We start from the raw sequence: 14,036 nt of genomic DNA, 5'->3' as shown, positions 1-14,036 counted from the left end.
GCGAACCTCAGATTGTGAGTCGAGTGCCGTAACCGCCTGGCCATGCCGGGCATTTGCAGAATGTAAACCTTTTCAATAAAGTATGTTTTAGATGAGTATAAATTAAATATATTTAGAAAACGTAATGACAGTAAACACAGAAGTATATTGTTCAAAATGTTCATTGCGTAAAGACAGTTTGACGATGAAATAACATTTTAGTAATTAATTTACTTTAAATTTTATTATGTGAATTCTAAACTGATAACTTAATAGTAACAGAACCCAGACCACAATTTTACTGAAAGAAACCTTGGTGAGAAAATTTGCTTCTAAACATTATATACTTGTGTATATCTGCATAGCTTTTCAACTACATTTTAGGAATTTTATAATCTAAGTGTACGAGTTTTATAAATTATGCTACTGCAACCTGAGAATTGAAGTTTACCCAAGATAAATATGCTCGCCCTTTCAGCCGTGGGGTCGTTATAATGTGACGGTCAATCCCACTATTCGTTAGTAAAAGAGTAGCCCAAGAGTTGGCGGTAGGTGGTGATGACTAGCTGCCTTCCCTCAAGTCTTACACTGCTAAATTAGGGACGGCTAGCGGAGATAGCCCTCGTGTAGCTTTGCGCCAAATTAAAAACAAACAAACATAGATCTTACTGTATACGATTATTTATATGTTTATTTTGTACGTTAAATGAGTGGCAAATATTAGTAAGTGTTCTTGTAAGCGTTAAACAATTAAGGTTTTGTTAAAGCATTAACAATTTCTGTACTTTCGATATCCGTGGTGGGCAAAGCACTGATAGCCCACTGTGTACCTTTGTGCTTAATAACAAACAACAACTAAAATTTTAAACAAACTTTCAATAAAATATTAGACAAAATTTAAGGTTTATATAATGTTTTAAGAAAAGATTATAATGTTTTACTAAAAGTTTAAACATTAAATTTATATTGGAGCTTTAGAATACGTTCAACTAAAATGTTAGTTTTTGTTGCTTCTAAGGATAGCTGATCTTTCCTTATCCTTGGTTTTATAAACTTTTGTTGCTTCTAATTCTTTGTGGTTCCTTAAACGAATCATGAAAGAATCGCACGTATTCTTTTAAGTAACGAATAAATGCCTTTTCTCATTGCTATTCCACATGGCATACGCCTTTTCTGAGTCATTAGAAATGACATTCGAGTTCGGATCATTACACGTTTATTATATTTTAACATTAAATTTACTTCGTTCATAAATTCACTGTCTGTTATTTTAGTTGGCATGTTGCTCACCACTGAGTTATTATTTTTTTTTACAGAACAGAACTTAAGTAATTTGTGAAACTTCCCACTGTTTATTGTGTAATATGGGTATTTAAGTACTTCAACATTCAGTACCAGTTTCTTTGTTGTGTATTCTTAAGTACTTCAGCATTCAGTACCAGTTTCTTTGTTGTGTATTCTTAAGTACTTCAACATTCAGTACCAGTTTCTTTGTTGTGTAATCTTAAGTACTTCAACATTCAGTATCAGTTTTTGTTGTGTTTTCTTAAGTACTTCAACATTCAGTATCAGTTTTTTATTGTGTAATCTAGGTACTTAAGTACTTCAACATTCAGTACCAGTTTCTTTGTTGTATAATCTTAAGTACTTCAACATTCAGTACCAGTTTTTTGTTGTGTTTTCTTAAGTACTTCAACATTCAGTATCAGTTTTTTATTGTGTAATCTAGGTACTTAAGTACTTCAACATTCAGTACCAGTTTCTTTGTTGTGTATTCTTAAGTACTTCAACGTTCAGTACCAATTTCTTTGTTGTGTAATCTAGGTATTTAAGTACTTGGGCCCAGCATGGCCAGGTGGTTAGGGCACTCGACTCGCAATCTGTGGGTCGCGGGTTCGAATCCCCGTCACACCAAACAAGCTCGCCCTTTCAGCCGTGGGGGGCGTTATAATGTGACAGTCAATCCCAGTATTCGTTGGTAAAATAGTAGCCCAAGAGTTGGCGATGGGTAGTGATGATTAGCTGCCTTCCCTCTAGGTTTACACTGCTAAATTAGGGACGGCTAGCGCAGATAGCCCTCTTGTAGCTTTGCGCAAAATTCAAAACAAACAAACAATTTAAGTACTTCAACATTCAGTACCAGTTTTTTTCTTGTGTAATCTGGATATTTAAGTATTTCAACATTCGGTACCAATTTCTTTATTGTGCCTTTCCCATGTTATTTAGTTTCTCTAAGCCGTAGCGTTTGTCTGCACAAAATAATATAACTTTATTCACCTATTAAGTACATTAAATAACAGTTTTGAACACTGCTTTAATATTTTAAACTTTATTCACCTATTAAGTACTTTAAATAACAGTTTTGAACACTGCTTTAATAAAAACTGTTATTTAAAGTACTTAATAGGTGAATAAAGTTTAAAAGAACACTGCTTTAATATTTTAAGGAATACACTATTATCAAATTAAATGTGGAATGTTCAGTGCAGATCTATAATTATGATGTTTAATTAGTCGCGAGATGGCCCTGCGGGACAGTTATGGCTTACGGATCTGGTTAACCGGGTTAATCCGCGCTATACCACAAAATATTACCAGCTTTAAAGCTGTGGGTGCATTGTAGGAGTTTCAGTCAGTTCCTTATTATAGTTGGTGGGTGGTATGGTGCTGACGGCTTGGTAACGTTTGTTTTTTGTTTGTTTGTTTGGAATTAAGCACAAAGCAACAAAATGAGCTATCTGTGTTCTGCCCACCACGGGTATCAAAACCTGGTTTCTAGCGTTGTAAGTTCGCAGACATATCGCTGTGCCACTGGGGGGCGCTTGTTAACGAAGTTCTAAATAAGGACGGCGGCAGATAACCTTCCTAGTTGCTATAAATAAAATTCATTAAAACTTAAAAATCCACGACACCAACATTTCTTGTGTACAATAACTTTATTTTTATAATGTTAAAAAACATGCACGACACCAACATTTCATGTGTACAATAACTTTATTTGTATAATGTTAAAAACATGCAAGACACCAACATTTCATGTGTACAATAACTTTATTTGTATAATGTTAAAAAACATGCACGACACCAACATTTCATGTGTACAATAACTTTATTTGTATAATGTTAAGAAACGTGCACGACACCAACATTTCATGTGTACAATAACTTTATTTGTATAATGTTAAAAAGCATGCAAGACACCAACATTTCATGTGTACAATAACTTTATTTGTATAATGTTAAGAAACATGCACGACACCAACATTTCATGTGTACAATAACTTTAGTTGTGTAATGTTGAAAACATGCACGACACCAACATTTCATGTGTACAGTAACTTTATTTGTGTAATGTTAAAAAACATGCACGACACCAACATTTCATGTGTACAATAACTTTAGTTGTGTAATTTAAAAAAACATGCACGACACCAACATTTCATGTGTACAGTAACTTTATTTGTGTAATGTTAAAAAACATACACGACACCAACACTTCATGTGTACAATAACTTTATTTGTGTAATGTTAACAACATGCACGACACCAACATTTCATGTGTACAGTAACTTTATTTGTATAATGTTAACATGCGTATATGTTTTAGCAATCAGTGATTTATATTTTTGTCATATCATTCTGCTCGAGAAGAAAAGAAAAACTTTATATTGTTACATTCAAAATTAATACAATCGACACGGAATTTCAATTGGCAAAATGTATTTAAAGTTTGCTTGAAAACCTCTGAAAATATTTTTCATACATTCGTCACGTTAAGAATATATTTTTAAGTTTATGATTTTGAACTTTAAAAGAAGACGACAAGTAGGCCTACATGATTTGTGGTAAAAGTCACTTTATGTTGCACATTGTTTTTTTACATCCTTCTCTATTGATGTGAAATTCGAAATCCGTATTGGACACATTAAGAGGATCGGGAAAAAAAATTGGACTCTACCGTAAAGTATATTTAAAAAAAATATTTTTATAATCGATTTATGTATTCGCTTAATATTAGGATGGTCCCGTGATAGAGCTGGGTTCGAATTCTACCACGGGACCTGCCAATGTTATAACAAAATCACAATTTAAATTGCCAGTAATATTCTGTGGTATCGCACAAGCTTTGGAAGTCGGAGATGGTGAGCTGGGTTCGAATTTGTGCGATACCACAGAATATTACTGGCAATTTAAATTGTGATTTCGTTATAACATTGGCAGGTCCCGTGGTAGAGCTTTGGAAGTCGGAGGTGGTGAGCTGGGTTCTTCGCGTGGCTGGTTGATGGCAGGGTGCTTCTGATCGGCTACCCTCCCTCTGTTCATTAGTTCAAAATTAAGGAAAATGCAGAGCGCAGATAACCTTAGTAGCTTTTCAGTAAATACACAAAATACCAGCTTGTCACTGTAATTTAACTTGTGAGAAGTTTTTCTCTTATTTACACGTTTTCATAGCAAATATCCAACACTACTGACTTGTAATTAAGGCATAAAATATGAAAAAGTAAACATTTAAAGATATTTTTATATTCTGAATGAATTTCAAAGAAACTTTAGAGCAAAAATAAATGCAAATACAAAATCACTTCTTAATAGTTTAAACTTTGTTTACTCCTTAAACACTTTATACTGATTGAGCGATAAAACTATTATCAGGCCAAACATGTGATGTTCAGTTGAAATCTTTAATTATTTGTTAGTTAGGTAAGGGTAAATACTATAGTGAAGCTGTGGCTTACGAAGCTGGCGAGTCATGTTCGAGTCAATGAGATATCACAGATCAATACCAGCAAATTAAGCGGTAGCTGCATTATAAGAGTGAGAGTCCATCTCGTCGTTGTTGTTGGTTTTAGAGGAAAGCCACATTAGGCTATCTGCTGCGGCCATCGCGGAGAATCGAACCCCAGATTTTAGCGTTGTAAGTCCATAAAGTTACTGGGGGACCAGTCCATCTTTTAGCATGGGATGGTGGGTATCAGGGTGTGGTTTACGTAGTATATGCCCCAACTGTACTTGAGATCTTATTTCATACTAAATAAAATAATCACTTTAATAAGGTTTGAGCTAGGACTTATAGTAGACGTCCGTCAATAAGTTACTAATATGTTAACCAAACTTAATTTCTTTGGTGCTGGTAAGTTGACTGTGACCTCATTTCCTGACACGAAAGAAAATATTCTTGGATCGTATTATCAAAATACAGAAATCACACAGAGTGTATTTTAAGAAATCCACTATATTGATCTTATTACCAGCTGAAGAGAGTTCCTGAAACCAGAAGCTTTTACAAAAATGTTCAGGTTTCACCTTTCTAGGTTCATCAGAGTGGTTTATTTAAAGTTATAATAAATGCAATAGTTGTGACAAAAATTACTAAGGCAAGCTTTTAGCTCATGTTCGTATCAACCACAAGCTCCTGAAACAGTGTACTTAAAATAATCCACACTTTAAATATATCTTAAACATGTGATGTAAGTGCCCTCTATTTTTATTATACTCTTTACTTTTCTGACACATTGAGAGAATGGTGATATAAATCCCACTTATCTACAAAAGTTTCTGCATTGCGAGAATTGCACATATAAGAATATTTAGGTAAATTGAGTAAAAGGTAGGGACATGATTCAAAATGACAATCATGTTAATTTGACGAAACCACGCTTTCAAGCAAACAAGCTCGTTATTCCGACTTTGTCCCTTATAACTCGTTATTTTATATCACATATAAGTATGTTTCATTTTCAATATAATAACCGTTTTGATCTACATTAAAAAGGTATGCTATTTTTAGATATTTTTGTTGGCAGTTTAAAAAGTTAATTTTTTTAATTATTGAACTCGCTGAACATTTCTTAATTTCCATAATTCTAATAAGTATTTACAGAAGAATAAGCGCTGAGCGTGGGCTAAATATTTGCTTGTCTGACTGTGTTGGGAAGGTCCAAGGTTCGCCCTCCGAAGCCGCTAACTACTTCCCACACTTTTAGTTGTGGGTAAGCTAAAATAGTGATAGTTTGTTCGCTATTCAGTCCAAAGCCAGAAAAAAAGCCCTTGTGGCGGCGGGTGCTGTTGATTGTTTGTTTTCCCTCTAGTCAGTAGTTCAAAATTAGGGATGGAAATGCCTAACTCTAAGGCATCTCTATCCTGGTCATTTAGCCCATGAATCCTAGAAATTACTCTCCAGGTTTGAAATACCAATACCATACAGAAGAATAATCTGATGGATTTCTAACCTGGTCATTTAGCCCATGAATTCCATAAACTGCTATCCGGGTTTGAAATACCAATACCATACAGAAGAATAATCTAATGGATTTCTAACCTGGTCATTTAGCCCATGAATTCCATAAACTGCTATCCGGGTTTGAAATACCAATACCATACAGAAGAATAATCTAATGGATTTCTAACCTAGTCATTTAGCCCATGAATTCCATAAACTGCTGTCCGGGTTTGAAATACTAATACCATACAGAAGATTAATCTAATGGATCTCTAATCTGGCCATTTATACAATGAAATCCATAGACTGCTGTCCAAGTTTAAATTACCAGTGCTATATATAAGAATAATGAAATGTGACATACATATTAACTCGCAAAATGGCGATATTGTATTACAATTTCTTGTACATCGACATTCGTGTAGCTTATCCATCACGAATTAACTTTATGTAAACCTGCTAAGAACCTCTGAAAAGTTTATACTTTGTTGTAGATGTATAAGTATAATAATGATGGAAGCAAAACGTAATAAGGGAAGGATGTTACACTTTTAAGCTGTATTTTTGGAATTTGAACTGTATGTTTCTGATAAAATTTTATCAGTAGTGTTTCTATTTATGGTTTAGCAAAAAGTCTTTGAATGTTCCATTGTTATTTTGTGTTTTTTAGTTATTTTATTCTTTTGGCATTTCGCTTTGTCAAACTGAACGACGCCATACGTGACACATGGCTTAAACAACCAAGTCACATATTCTCCAGCTGCCTATGTGGTTGACCTTAATCGAATAGCGAAATTGCTTGTCACAATTATAACACCTTCAGAGCTAAAATATAGATCTTCTGACAACTAGGTTATGTCTAATTTTTTTCAGTTACAGTTAAGTATACAACAATCCATGGCTGTCAGTGGAGTAAACATTGGAATACTGACCATATTTCTAGGGTAAAATGGCCGGACATAGTTCCTCTCTTCTCTCTTTTATGGTTATGCGTGTAGCTCAAACGTTGGCGGCGAGTGCTATTGATTAACAGCTTTTCCTAGCACAGATAAATCTTGTGTTGCTTTGCGCGGATATCCGAAACAACAAACCTTTTCTATTTTGTTAAGAACGAACCAGTTAAAATGGGACAAATTGGAACACATACCACATGAAAAGAAGTGTCGCTCACACAACTTTTAAATCACAAAATGAGCAAGATAAAGGATAAAATACGACCGTACAACATCTACACGTATCTTACAAATCTTAAGATATATTGAAAGGGTAAAGACAGATGTCTTAATGAAACACTTAGCTGTGAGCAAAAACATATAATTATAGGCTGAAAGTGACTTAATGGTTAACATGTCGGGCTGCAGATCGAGAGGTTCGAGACGTCATGCCGCTGGTATTCTGCATCGGAATTTAGATCCATGTGGATCCGGGAGGGTCAGGTACAATTTTGACTTGAACACGCTTCGCATTTTCATTTCAAATGCGCAAAGTTTATCCGAATAGTTAGTTTAAGAACCGGGCAAGTCCCTTGTGGCAACGGGTGCTATTGGCTGGATGTATATTTTTATGTTCAGCAATTTAATATTAGGGTCTTCTAAAACTGGATCCTAGAAGCCTTTAACTTGATCGTCAAGCCCACGTACAAACAAGTTCAGGTTGAAAATTACAATTTCATATATGGTTTTGATCGATATTAGTATTCTCTAATTAACAGCAATTCAAATTAATAACTAATAACAAAATAACAACACACACAAACTTCCAATGAAATTATAAAAAAAGGTAACGTTAGAGCATTGATTTTGACAGTGTGTTGTTAAAAAGTATAATAATCAAGCTTAGGTATTCATTTACATCTGGCTACACATATGGCTACACATCTGGCTACACATATGGCTACACAATGCGACAAAAAATCTCACCGACAGCAAAAGTGTTTGTTTGTTTTGAATTTCGCGCAAAGCTACACGAGGGCTATCTGCGCTAGCCGTCCCTAATTTAGTAATGTAAGACTAGAAGGAAGGCAGCTAGTCATCACCACCGACCGCCAACTCTCGGGCTACTCTTTTACCAACGAATAATGGGATTAGCCGCAACATTATAACACCCCCACGGCTGAAAGGGGGAGCATGTTTGTGGGACGGGGTTTTGAACCCGCGACTCCCAGATTGTGAGTCGAGCTCCCTGAATGGGCGAGCATGTTTGTTGGGACGAGGATTCGATCCCGCGACTCCCAGATTGCGAGTCGAGCTCCATAACCCCTTGGCCATGCCGGGCTCAGCAAAACTGAACAACTGATGAACTAACGCATTCTAGTCATTTTATTTCCCCTTTCCTTTCTTCTCCAAACCATTTTAAGACATAAACTTCAAATGAAAACTCTCCTTCCCTTAGCAGGTCGGTGTAACACTGGACTACATATAAAACTATAAATTATGGTAATGTGTGTAATATACAAGTTTAGACTACGTTTGCAGTTCTATGTGAAACTATCGCTATTCCCGATTCTTACATTATTTATTATTGCTATGAATAACAGTAATACCCACACATGTATATATAGAGCACGGAAAGAAATTCTCGAATAAATTTAGTTACATAGGCGTGAATCGTGATGAGAAAAATCGAGTTTGACGGATTAAGTCCGCTATCCAATTAAGTACTTTCCACTTGGATTAAAAACAAGAGCTGAGCTTTGTCTATGCTCTACTAGGTGGTGTTAGGAGTATATGTACCATCATGGTTACCACTGGTGTTGTTTTATAAGGGCTTAAAAATTAGATCGAATACCGCGTATTTCTTACTTTATGAAACATATGGTCTGCTTGATAGTGATTGAGAGAACGAATATACCTAATTAAAATCTGATTTGTGCGTAATTTATATTTGTATGATAGACATAAATAGAGATAAATGCATGGAACCCGATTTTACAAGAATACTGACTTTTAAATGTTTCGAGTTTAGATGGATAATAGTTTGATTTGTGGTATTATTAAGAATAAAATCATTATTTTTAATAAGTGTTACCTATTATAGACTTTAAAACCTTGATCTAAATATCAAGTTAATATATTTTTTTTGTCTTTTACGCGTGATATTTTTCAGAGTGACTAGTTTTTTTAAAAGATGGACGACATTGGAGTTGACATCGTAACATGGCCAGATCTCCTCGACTCAAATACCACTTTCAACGACAGTGGAACGAATGTCACTAAGTTTTGCACGAATTCCTATTGTATACCTGATGAAGACTACATAGAACTCATTGAAGCCTACATCTTTCCCACCCGTTATGAATGGACTCTTATCTTCTTCCATTTCTGCGTATTCGTGGTGGGCCTGGTGGGAAATGCTCTTGTATGCATATCCGTCTACCGGAACAGCACAATGCAAACCGTAACCAACTATTTCATCGTCAACCTAGCCGTAGCCGATTTCTTAGTGATCCTCATCTGTCTACCACCATCTGTGCTGTGGGACGTCACCGAGACCTGGTTCTTTGGTGCTATCATGTGTAAGCTGGTGTTGTATCTTCAAGTAAGTGAGATTGCTTTTTTTTCTTTCATATTAAGAAGTATCAAGATTTACAACATTGGTAAGTATGAATGATGCTTTATAGTGTATGTTTGGTAAAGAATGTCGTATGAGTTACGAATGTTCGGACAGAAGTGTTTTCTTTGGTTTCAGTTTCTGATGTGGTAACTCAGGAAAAAATGTGATTTTTAATTCATGAGTGTTTTTATTTTCGGAAGAGTTTTATTAAAATGTTCTGTAAAAAAGTGAAAGCTTATGATTATAAATTAATTTGATTAAAAAGACATTATTTCACAACACAAATGTCGAAGGTATATATAAGTGTGTGATTAAAACAGGCGCAGGTTTACTTTCCTGTGATTAATTCTTACCATCTGTTCTTCAAAGTAGTGCACGAATTGGAAAATTCTCTTCTTGTGTATTAAATTCGTAATGTTTCCACACGATTCTCACGAACATGTGGGTCCAATGTTGCAATGTGGATGTGAAGACACATTACCAGATTACTAGGTGGTAAATAGAAAGAACAACACTATTATGTATATTCTAGAAAAACTGTAAAAAGGATTGTTGAGTTTAGAGAAAGAAACACTGCCCATCCTTTTTTTTATGCGGACTTACAACGCTAGAATCCGGGTTTCGATACTCGTGGAGGGCATACAGGAACCCTTTTGTTTAACTACAAACAAACAAATCGTTTCACGCGGTGACAAATAATTTACTGACGTTTAGCAAGCTACGTAAATCATTATTAGTAATTTACCAACGTTTAACAAGCTACGTAAATCATTATTAGTAATTTACCCACGTTTAACAAGCTACGCAAATCATTATTAGTAATTTACCCACGTTTAACAAGCGATGTAAATCATTATTAGTAATTTACCCACGTTTAACAAGCTACGCAAATCATTATTAGTAATTTACCGACGTTTAGCAAGCTACGTAAATCATTATTAGTAATTTACCAACGTTTAACAAGCTACGTAAATCATTATTAGTAATTTACCCACGTTTAACAAGCTACGCAAATCATTATTAGTAATTTACCCACGCTTAACAAGCGATGTAAATCATTATTAGTAATTTACCCACGTTTAAAAAGCTACGTAAATCATTGTTAATAATTTACCCACGTTTAACAAGCTACGCAAATCATTATTAGTAATTTACCCACGTTTAACAAGCTACGTAAATCATTATTAATAATTTACCCACGTCTATCAAGCTACGCAAATCATTATTTGTCAGTTTGAATTAACAAATTCTAAAAATTAAGGTTCTCAGTAGTTTAAACAATATTTTAACATACAATTAATCAAATGAATAATAATAACGCGTGCAATTCAGTAATACCACGCACAAACTGTGGAGCATTGGTAATGTACAAGAAATGATTACTTATCTATAATTATAGAAAAGTAATCCCAACAACCATCCATTATCTGATTGCTATAAGAAGTGTTCTAGATGTCTGTAGAACTTATGAAAATGAAATCGCTGTTCTTTTATTGTATAGACATTTATATGATAATATGATCAAAATACCTTTATTATTCTAACAATTTTACTGCTATCAAATCTTTCCTAACACATTTATTTGAATACTTGTATCTTTCTTTGTTATATGATCTACAAAAACATTGTGTTACAAGTACAATGTTTGTTATTTTTAAGAATAAGTGAAATTCAAAAATGAACTGCATATGTTCAAAATGATTTTTGCCTTAATGACAGGGGCACAAATTTGAATCAATGACACAAAGAAAGATAATACCCTTCCCTGCTAAAAGTCGCCCGCGTGTAGCCCTGCAGGACATGATCATTGTCTTACTACGGTAAAGTTACACTATTACTGGCCTGGTTGTTAGAGCGCACGACTCGCAATATGCGATTGCGGAATCGAAACCCGGCTCTAAAAATGTTCGTCCTTTCAGCCGTGGGGGCGTTATAGTGTGCCATCAATCCCACTGTTCATTGGTAAAAAAAGTAGTCTAATGTTTGAGGTGGGTGATGATGACTAGTTTGTCTTCCCTCTAGTCTATAACTTCAAAATTCGTGCTTTGTGCTAAATTTAAAGAATAAACCATTGTTATTATAGTGAATACAACATCTGTGCAAAGTTTTAAGCACCATAGTTGTTGAAGGAATCGAACGTTTAATAGTACACAATAAATATATTTTTTTTTAAACGAGGCCGTTCCTTGTTTCGAAATTCAATCATTTCTTCAAAAATATATATCGCTTCAAATTTTTATCTTCATACAATGGGATATTGGGTAAATGTTTTCCAGTATTTTGAGGCTGAGAACAATCTCATTTAGAAAATGTATTTATTGTGTACTATTCAACGTTCGTTTTCGTCAGCAATTGTGGTGTTTAGAATTACCCTTTTGTTGAATTACGTGTAAAAGTATCTGCACGAGACGTACCTAATTTAGTATTAATAGAATAGGTGGAAGACAACTAATCAACACCACCCAACGTTAACATTTGGGCCGCTCTAATCGGATAATGGATACGTCCGAGTGACGTTTGGTTTCAACGTAGTAACACCAATATCTTGGAAATAGCTATTAACCTATTGGAGAGTAGTTGAGAGAATATGTCATAGTAAAACAACAGTTATTTAAGTCATTAATGTATTTATAATCAGTCCTGTATGGACTGGTTGCTAGAATTCTCGACTCGCAATCTGTGGGTCACAGGTTCGAATCCCAACACAGAACATCCTCGTTCTTTCAGCTTGAAAACGTTATAATGTGACGGCCAACCGTTGTCCTAAGTGTTATCCTGTTGAAGCAACGCATTACCCTTCTTACCAATATTTTGGTGAGACCCATGGAACATTTTTATTAAGATCTCTTGATAACCGCATGAATGATAGGCTCTTCACTCAATGTGAATAATGCAGTAAAGCACCACAAACATTCACACTTGACACAATTCTATCACAGTCGAGTTTTCCACGCATCTGAACCTTTATTTAAACATCTTTTGAAAATTATGTGAAATAACTTTTATAACTCTACAACACTTGCAACCAGTCGTCAAACTTCCAATGCTAACGTACTTTACCAAAGAACATGACGCTAAACATTCTTAGGCTTGTGTGTCTCACCCTTTTCAAAATAATTACAATCAAGAAGAGCACCTTTCTTAGATCCCATAGGTTCGCTCATTCACACGTGACCAATTGGATGCAATAAACCAATTCGTTGTAGAGATTATTTCCGGCAAGTTTCACAATGATAATAAATAAATGTTTGTTAAGCTCGGATGACAGTCTTTGTAAATCCGAATATTACTTAAGTGTGATGGTATCAGTCATATGTTTTGTTGATTCGTTTAATGCAAAGTAGCTCAAACGAAGCCTATCATTGTAACTATTTTACTATCAACTTTCCACATTTTTACAAATTATAATTTTTATATCATATTCAATTGAAATGTTACATTTTATTCTTCCATATTTTGACACTAACACTCTATTTACATGGTGTGTGGCAGTTTATATTTAGTATTCTCAACCTAAATGGTGCTTTATGTGAAATAGTGGATAAACGTCAGATGTGACATTTCAGAAGTGGCACTCAAGATTCAAGCACCAATCAATGTGTCATGATGTTCTTCCCACCTCTGAGATTTGACACTATGCTATTTATTCACCATTACTTATTACCTGTTGCGTCTACCAACGTTTCTAATTCAAGCTTATCGTCTCCAACATTTTATCAAATGTCATCGAGCCAAGTGGAACACTTCTTACGTCTTTCTGTTCTTCCTTCGAATTTACCCATCAGAATCTCTGCTAACCTTCCTTGAAATCGAATTATATGCCAGAAGTAGCCTTGTGTTACATATGTTTCTCAGATGTCGTTTTGTCTTTCAACGTTCCAATACCCCTTATTAGTTTTTCTTTCTGTAGAGCTGATCTTTAGATTATCTTTACCCATAGTCTATTATAGATAATCTTTACCCATAGTCCGTTATAGATTATCTTTACCCATAGTCTGTTATAGATTATCTTTACCCATAGTTTGTTATAGATTATCTTCACCAATAGTCTCTTTTAGATTATCTTTACACATAGTCTCTTTTAGATTCTCTTTACACATAGTCTCTTTTAGATTATCTTTACCCATAGTCTGTTTTAGATTATCTTTACCCATAGTCCGTTATAAATTATTTTTACCCATAGTCCGTTATAAATTATCTTTACCCATAGTCCGTTATAAATTATCTTTACCCATAGTCCGTTATAGGTTATCTTTACCCATAGTCTGTTTGAGATTATCTTTCC

This window comes from Limulus polyphemus, unplaced genomic scaffold (assembly GCF_000517525.1).
Source record: "Limulus polyphemus unplaced genomic scaffold, Limulus_polyphemus-2.1.2 Scaffold3855, whole genome shotgun sequence".
Taxonomy (NCBI): Eukaryota; Metazoa; Arthropoda; class Merostomata; order Xiphosura; family Limulidae; genus Limulus; species Limulus polyphemus.
This window is presented reverse-complemented; position numbering follows the sequence as displayed.